Source organism: Salvia splendens, chromosome 4 (assembly GCF_004379255.2).
Source record: "Salvia splendens isolate huo1 chromosome 4, SspV2, whole genome shotgun sequence".
Classification (NCBI taxonomy): Eukaryota; Viridiplantae; Streptophyta; class Magnoliopsida; order Lamiales; family Lamiaceae; genus Salvia; species Salvia splendens.
This window is the reverse complement of record NC_056035.1, coordinates 34,590,628-34,598,870: the sequence shown is the minus strand read 5'-3', so window position 1 is coordinate 34,598,870 and position 8,243 is coordinate 34,590,628.

Below are 8,243 nucleotides of genomic sequence, written 5' to 3'. Positions count from 1 at the left end.
CACAGAAAAAGAAAAACAAAGCAAATACTTGCACCTATTCCCTCCCCCTCCCACTTCACTCAAGCTTGTCCCCAAGCTATCCTAGTGAAAGGGGGAAATAGGGAAGTATAAAAGACACAAAACATACCACAAACAAACAAACAGCATGCTAGAAACAAAACAAACTTCTCACACTTAGACCGTACACCGGGCTAAGTGGGAGAAGGCTCAACAAACAAATCCAAACATGCAAAAATAAACGCAACCCCTTCTCACACTTAGACCAAAGATTGGGCTAAGTGTGGGAAGTTGCGACACATATGTACAAAACAAAGCATGCTGGCACGGATAAACATAACGGAAAGCAATAAAAAAGGATGAAAAGTAAAAGTTACTTAGGTTAGGGGGGTTCAATTCGGGGTCTGGCCCCCTCGGGAGTCAGACTTGGGCGGCACGGCCTGTTGGGTCACTTTAGCTTTTTTTCTCGCTGGCGATTCCGGTTTCTCTGTCGTCTCTGCTGTCTGTATGGGTACGGTCGTCTTCAAGGTCACAGATTTGGAGATTGATTTCACAGTCACGGGCTTGCTGGCAGACGGAGCGGTTAGAGATTTTGTCGGTTGGGAAAGCTTTTGAAGAGACAAACTTCCCTGCCCCGGCGATTCCGAAGTGCTCCCAGGTCCAGGAAGCAGCTCTGGTGCGTCTGGGAACTTCCTTCTAAACCATTTTGCCATCGTCATCATCAGTGCGACGGCCTCCGTCATCTTCTCAGTATACTTGGCTAATATAGCCACTAGATCGGAAACACGCCCTTTAAGGGCCACAATCTCTTTCCTAACTTGCCCAACTTCCATTCGCATGTTGTGTACTTCCGTTCTTACTCCCGTGACCTCCTTCCGTACTCTCTCACTTTCAGCACTGTCCTTTCCTTTACCCCGTAGGGCCACGATCTCTTCTCTCACCATTTTTATTTCGGATCTCATCCATCTGACTTCTTTCCTCATTTCTTCAACTTCCACGACTGATCTTCTGGCTTCATCCACATCAGTAATTTCCTTCACACCCGCCACCTCTTGCTCCTGTTTGATCTGGGCTTCCGACTTACCAACTTCATAGAAACAGACGTCCTTCCCGTGCGTGAATAGCAACCCTTTGTTGAAAAAGTAATCCATGTTGAAAACCTCTGGGGGTAGACACATCTTCACTTCTCGGCAGGACTTGTGGATCTTCATAATCACATTCCGCTGTAGATACGCCCCAAGAAGATGGCATGTGTATAGATGCCGGGAAGGGTTGGCAGTTACTTGGTGGCAGGCTTGAGCTAACCAGTAACCCAAGTGGACACGTACACCCGTGGCCATGCACCAGGTAAATTATAAGTCGGGAGTCGTCAATGCGTTGTTGGCTGTGCCCATCAGATTGTAGCTAATGAAGGTTTGGGCGAACCTCAGGATCCCGTTCTCGATATGGTGGGCCTTCGAAAAACTAGTTTTAAATTGACCCACCCTCGGGTGAGTCAAGAACTCCCATGCACTCTGCGCTTTGAAACCTGGTGTGAACTTCGGTGGGCCGACCATTCTCTCGTTCCATAATCCTTCGTCATCTTCTGTACGCGTCAGCAGACCCATCCGTAAAGTCCACTCACGGATGCTCATCACACGCTCTTCATTGAAGAGCCGGAAGCTAACGGAATCGGCTTCCAAGTTGGTGGTGGATTTAAACCGAAAAGTCGAGAAAAATTCCCGTGCCAAGTCTATCGGAACCTCAAGGGTGCTATGCTTTAGTAACCAGTCAAAGCCGATTGCATCTGTATACCCCCGAAACTCGTCATTTAACGCGATCTCTTTGAGTTCCGCCGAGTCATACATCTTCCCGGACTTAGCAACCTTTCCCAAACCACTCTTCTCTTTGTGTATGGCGGCGCGTTTTGGGTCCGCGAACTCATTTCGTTCAGCAGTTCTTTGGTGATCCAGATTTTTTTCGGCTCGAAGTTTAGCTCCTCTTCTTGTTCTTCTTCGGAGTCGCCGGACCCATCAGGGCTTTCGGACTCAGCAGCGTACAGTACCTTAGCAGGTGAAGGGAGAGAGGGTTCAACGGACTTCCCTTTTGCTTTCTTGGTCGAGGAAGGAGCAATCTGCTTTCCTTTTCTCTTCCTTTTGACCGCGTGGCGGCGCTCCTCCTCGTTGTTCTCCCCATCGCTAGGTCTAGGAGAGATTACTTGTTCAGGTGCTGCGGTCTCTAGACCCAACGACCCTTCTTCTGTCTGTGGAAGGTGTTTCTCGATTTCATCACGTAAACTCCGACGAGCTTGCCTCCTTGCGTCCCTTGCGTCGATCGGCAAATTTGTCCCCTCTGGGACATCCGTCAGATCCACAATCAATTTAACCCTGTCCTCAACAGGGTGTTGTTCAGCATCAGCAACGAGGGCTTCTCCCTCTTCAGACATAAAAAGGGTCGCCCCCTTGAGATAAACAGGGGACTCTACCCTAACCAACTCTTGTTCAACGTGGGCGTCAATACCCACAGACTTCTCAGGGGTTACCCCCTCTTTGACATCTTCCTCAACAATTTGGGCTTCGGTGCCCCCAACCACTTCTGGGGTTTCCCCCGCTAAGTTTCTTTCAGAATTTAGGGCTTCGTCGCCCTCTGGAACATCATTACCAACAACAGGGGTTTCCCCCTCAACAAACTCCTCCAAAACACCAGGGGTTTCCCCCTCAACAAAATCCACGGCGGCGATAATAGGACCTACCCCCTCGGAAACACCAGGGGTTTCTTCCTCAATGGCAGAATCTAACCTGGGTTCACTCACAGCCAACAACTCCAACCCTGCCGCCAGATCTGCTTCTTCTTCATGAGTTTCTGCGGCGGTCGTTTCTGGAACAGTAGTGTCGGGCTCTGCGACTGCTCCTGGTATATTGGGTACTGGCTCCGCGACGGCCTCCGGTTGGGATGTTGAAACCCCTGAAAAATTTTTTTGAATGTAGAGAGAGAATGAGTAAAAAAAACAAACACGGTTATAGCGTAGGTATGGGAAAGGACGTTTTGCAGTCTGTTGCAGGTATGACGCTAGCTACCGTACGCCTCCCCATAAAGTGCCTTTTGAAATCCAAACCGGTGCCAACTCCCTCCAAATTTTGTACTCCGCAACTCCCTGCCCCAGTAGATACTCTCTGCAAAACTGCACATACAAAGATATCAAACTAAAAAATGAAACGCCAGACCCCCCAGGTCTAGGATATGACAATATATAAAAAAAAACAATCCTAAGGAGGCTGGTATTTCAAAAATATTTTTGGAAGATTATTTTTTATTTTTTTTATTTGTAGAAAGCAATTAAATATTTACAAATTTTGTTTCCAAGTGTTCTCAAGATTCCCTGGGTCAAGGTATATATAAAGAAATCTAAGTCACCTGACCCAGGAATTTTCTAAGAACACTTCCTTCCCAGACCAGTCAGGCGATCTCAAGGAGTGCGCGTAGCGGCACTTCGTCCACTACACACATCTCCGAATTATCCCTAAATATCTTTACTCTATGACCATTAACCAGAAAAGGAGTAGAGTTTGAAGCACTTCCCTGGATCTCTACTGCCCCATTTGCACGAAGACTCACAACAGTGTATGGTCCAATCCATTTGGACTTAAGCTTACCAGGCATTAACTTGAGCCGGGATTGGAACAGGAGAACTTTCTGCCCAACTTGCAGTTCCTTGGTCCGGAGATTCTTATCATGCCAAAGCTTGGTCTTTTCCTTGTACCACATCGCTGATTCGTAAGACTCAAGCGTCAATTCTTCCAACTCTTGGAGCTGTAGTTTCCTCTCTCCCTCACAAGCTTGAGGGTTCATATTAATCTCCTTGACCACCCAGTAAGCCCTATGCTCAATTCCCACCGGCAAGTGACACATCTTGCCGAATACTAACCTGTAAGGGGACATTCCAATGGGTGTTTTATACGCTGTTCTGTATGCCCACAATGCGTCATCAAGTCTCTTACTCCAGTCCTTCCTTGACGGATTAACCGTCTTCTCCAATATCGACTTTATCTCCCTGTTGGAGATCTCTGCTTGCCCATTTGATTGTGGATGATACGGTGTGGAAAGACGGTGGTGAACTCCGTACTTTCTCATTAGAGCTTCAATAGTCCGGTTACGGAAATGCGTCCCATTGTCAGATATTATAGCTCTGGGCACTCCGTACCTGTTAAAGATGTTAGTTCTAAGAAATTTCGCTACCTCTTTAACTTCACAAGAAGTGGTCGCCTTGGCCTCTATCCATTTCGAAACATAATCAACCGCCACAAGTATGTATGTGTTCCCGTATGAAGACGGAAATGGACCCATGAAGTCCATTCCCCATACGTCGAAGATTTCGCAAACGATCACAGGGACTTGCGGCATTTCATCTCTCCTGGAGATTCCAACAGTCTGCTGACACCACTCACAATTCTGGCAAAATTCGAATGAATCCTTGTGCAACATAGGCCAGTAAAAACCACTATCTAACACCTTCCTTACAGTCTTCCTAGGTCCAAAGTGACCTCCACAAGCTAGGGCGTGGCAATGGTTCAGCACATCCCTTTATTCCCATTCTGGTATACATCTTCTAATCACCTGGTCAGCTCCCATTTTCCACAAATACGGGACGTCCCAGAAATAATACTTGGCTTCACTTTTAAGCTTCATTCTCTGGGCCCGGGATATTTCCTGCGAACTGGGCACCTCTCCAGTGACCAAGTAGTTTGCCAGGTCTGCGAACCATAGCTCATCGTTTAGACGACATTTGCCCTTTTCAGAATTTCCTGGACCTGTTAATGCCATAACCTCTTCCCAATTGATAGGTCTAGGAAATTCCCCTAAATAATACAAATGTTCCTCGGGGAATGCATCTGGTATTGCTTCCTCGGTCTTCCCTTGAAAAATACGACTCAGATGGTCAGCCACCTTGTTCTCAGTTCCCTTTTTATCCTTAACCTCCCAATCAAATTCTTGTAAAAGTAGCACCCAACGGATTAATCTCGGTTTGGACTCCTTCTTCGCCAGCAGGTACTTAATAGCTGCGTGGTATGTGAAAACGATCACCTTCGACCCCAACAAGTATGGTTGAAACTTCTCAAATGAGTATACAACAGCCAGCATCTCTTTTTCAGTAGTGTCGTAGTTCTTCTGGGCTTGATTTAGCGTTTTCGAAGCATAGAAAATCACGTAACTTTTTCGATCAACTCTTTGACCCAGCACCGCCCCAACTGCATAATCGCTGGCGTCGCACATGATTTCAAAGGGTAGATTCCAGTTAGGTGCTCTGATAATGGGAGCGGATACTAATCTGTCCTTCAACAGCTGAAAAGCTTTTTTACACTCCTCATCGAAAACAAATTCCACATCGTTATGCAATACGTGAGTGAGCGGTTGAGCAATTTTTGCGAAATCCTTTATAAACCTCCTATAAAATCCTGCGTGCCCTAGGAATCCTCTCACTTCTTTTTGATTCGTCGGGTAAGGCAGTTTTGAGATAACATCGATTTTTGCTTGATCTACCTGTATGCCTCTTTCCGATACCACATGCCCTAGGACAATTCCCTCAGGCACCATAAAGTGGCATTTCTCGAAATTCAAAACCAAATACTTCTCCTGGCATCTTCTCAACACTAAGTCCAAGCTCGCCAAACATGAGTCAAATGAATTCCCGTACACAGTGAAATCATCCATAAAAATCTCGATGCAATCCTCCAGAAGATCCGAGAAGATACTCATCATACACCGCTGAAAAGTGTCTGGCGCATTGCACAGACCAATCGGCATCCTTCTGTAAGCGTACGTTCCAAAGGGACACGTGAAATTTGTCTTCTCCTGGTTTTCGGGATCCACATAGATTTGAAAATACCCACTATATCCATCCAGGAAACAGAAATATTGCTTTCCCGCCAATCTTTCCAACATCTGGTCAATGAAAGGTAATGGGAAATGATCCTTCCTAGTAGCCTCGTTCAGCTTCCGGTAGTCAATACACATCCTCCACCCAGTAACAAGTGAGTGGGGACCAACTCATTTCTATCGTTCTTGACCACCTGTATTCCTGACTTCTTCGGTACCATATGTACTGGACTAACCCATTCACTGTCTGGTATGGAATATATGATTCCTAGGGATAGCAACTTCAATACTTCCTTCAGCATTTCTTCCCTCATGTTCGGATTCAATTTGCGTTGCGGGTCCCTACAGGCTTTTGCTCATTCTTCTAGGCGAATGTGATGCATGCACATATCTGGACTGATTCCAACTAAGTCAGAGAGTGTCCACCCAATAGCCTTCTTGTTCCTCCGAATTACCTTCAGCAATTCATCTTCTTGTCCCTCGGTCAAGCTGCTGTTAATAATCATCGGGAAATCTTCATTCCCCTCCAGATACGCATACTTGAGCCCAGGTGGAAGCGTCTTCAATTCTTTCTTGGGAACATCTTTTTCCTGGGGCAAGGGATTTTTCTCTGTCGACTCAATTGCTATTCCCTCCTTAGACTCAGTAGAACTGTCCATGCTCGCCACATAAGATGTCTTCCTTGATCGAGCTAGCTCCGAGTTCGTACAGAATTCCAGAATCGCTTCAGCTAGCTCATCGTCTGATAACTCACTCGTGTTCATTTCTTGACACCAACTAGCTACTTCTCTATCAATGGCATGACTCATCTCGGAACTCTCGATCTGTTCCTGCATTAACTCTATCTCAAGATATTCCTGGACCAAGGGGTTAATAACATCTACAACATGCAAATTTTCAACGTCAAGAGGTTTTTTCATTGCCCCACCTATGCTGAATGTATATTTCTCCCCATTATAATCAAGGCAGATGGTACCATCAAAAACATCAATGATAGTCTTAGCGGTACGCAGAAAGGGTCTCCCTAGTAGTACGCCGCCAGACTCTGCAGACTCATTATCACTCATTCTAATCACATGGAAATCAGCTGGGTACAAGAAGTCATGTACCTTTACTATTACATTCTCAAGCACTCCTTCAGGACAAATGCATGACCTGTCTGCCAATTGGATCACAACTTGGGTGTCCACCATGCCTACACCTACTAACTTCTTGTATATAGACAGTGGTAACACATTTATGGATGCACCTAAATCACACATAGCATGCTCGATTTTTACATCACCAATAGAGATGGGTAAGGTAAACATACCTGGATCATTGCATTTCGAAGGCATCCTCCGCTTTTGAATCACTACAGAGACGTTCTCGCCTATCAAAATTTTCCCACTAGGTCTAGCCTTCCCAGCTATAAATTCCTTGATGAACTTGCTAAACACCGGCAATTTCAAAGCCTGTAAGAATGGTAGATTAATCTCCAATTTCCCAAAAATATCCATGAAATCCACCGGCTCTTCCTTCTACTTCTTGGCTTCCCCCCGGCTTGGGAAAGGCTTCAGTCGCTTCCCTGCTCCGATAGAGCTTTCAACTGAGAATTCTTCGATTTCTTCCCTTACTGCCTTACTTCTCAATGCTGGCTCTAGATCGAGGAAGAATGGTTCAGTTGACCTAGGCAGAGGTTTCTCCAAATCTCATGTCTTAAGGTCATCCTTGACTAAGGAATTTTCTCCCTCCAAGTTCCTAGACCTAGGAATTGTATCCTCTTCCTTTTTGCCTTCTTTGGGGTCTGTCGCTTCCTTCATTCTTACCAATGGCCCATCATATCCCCTCCCGGATCTCAAAGTAATCTGACTTATATTCGCTCTATCCGGTGGTCTTACCGAGGCGGGAATCTTTCCTTCATTCCCCCTCATATCACTAAAAGAAGTGGCTATCTGGGATAATTGCTTGGCCAGCATATCCATTGTTGTCTTCTGCTCCTGTTGAGCATCTCGAAGCTTGTGCACGACGTCATTGTTCGATTGCAGGTTGTTTTGCATATGTTGTTGAGAACTGACGAGATCGTGCACCATATCATCGATGCTCTTTGGTGGCTTTGGTGGCTGGCTGGGCCCTGGCCCTATACTCAGAATCGGTCCACTCATTTGACCCTGACAAGCGTTTCCTTGACCTCCTGAAGAGTTGTTGTATTGATTTCCTTGACCCTGGTAATTGTTTTGAAAATTCCTTTGGTGCGGTGGTACATAAGAGTTCCCTTGATTGTTCTGATTTCTATTTCCCCAGTTCGAGTGGTCTCCTTGGTTCCGATTGATCGAGCTCCCCTGCCTCTAGTGATTCCTTCCTGACCAGTTACCTTGTCTCTCGGGCTGAGGTGCAAACTGCTGACTTTGTTG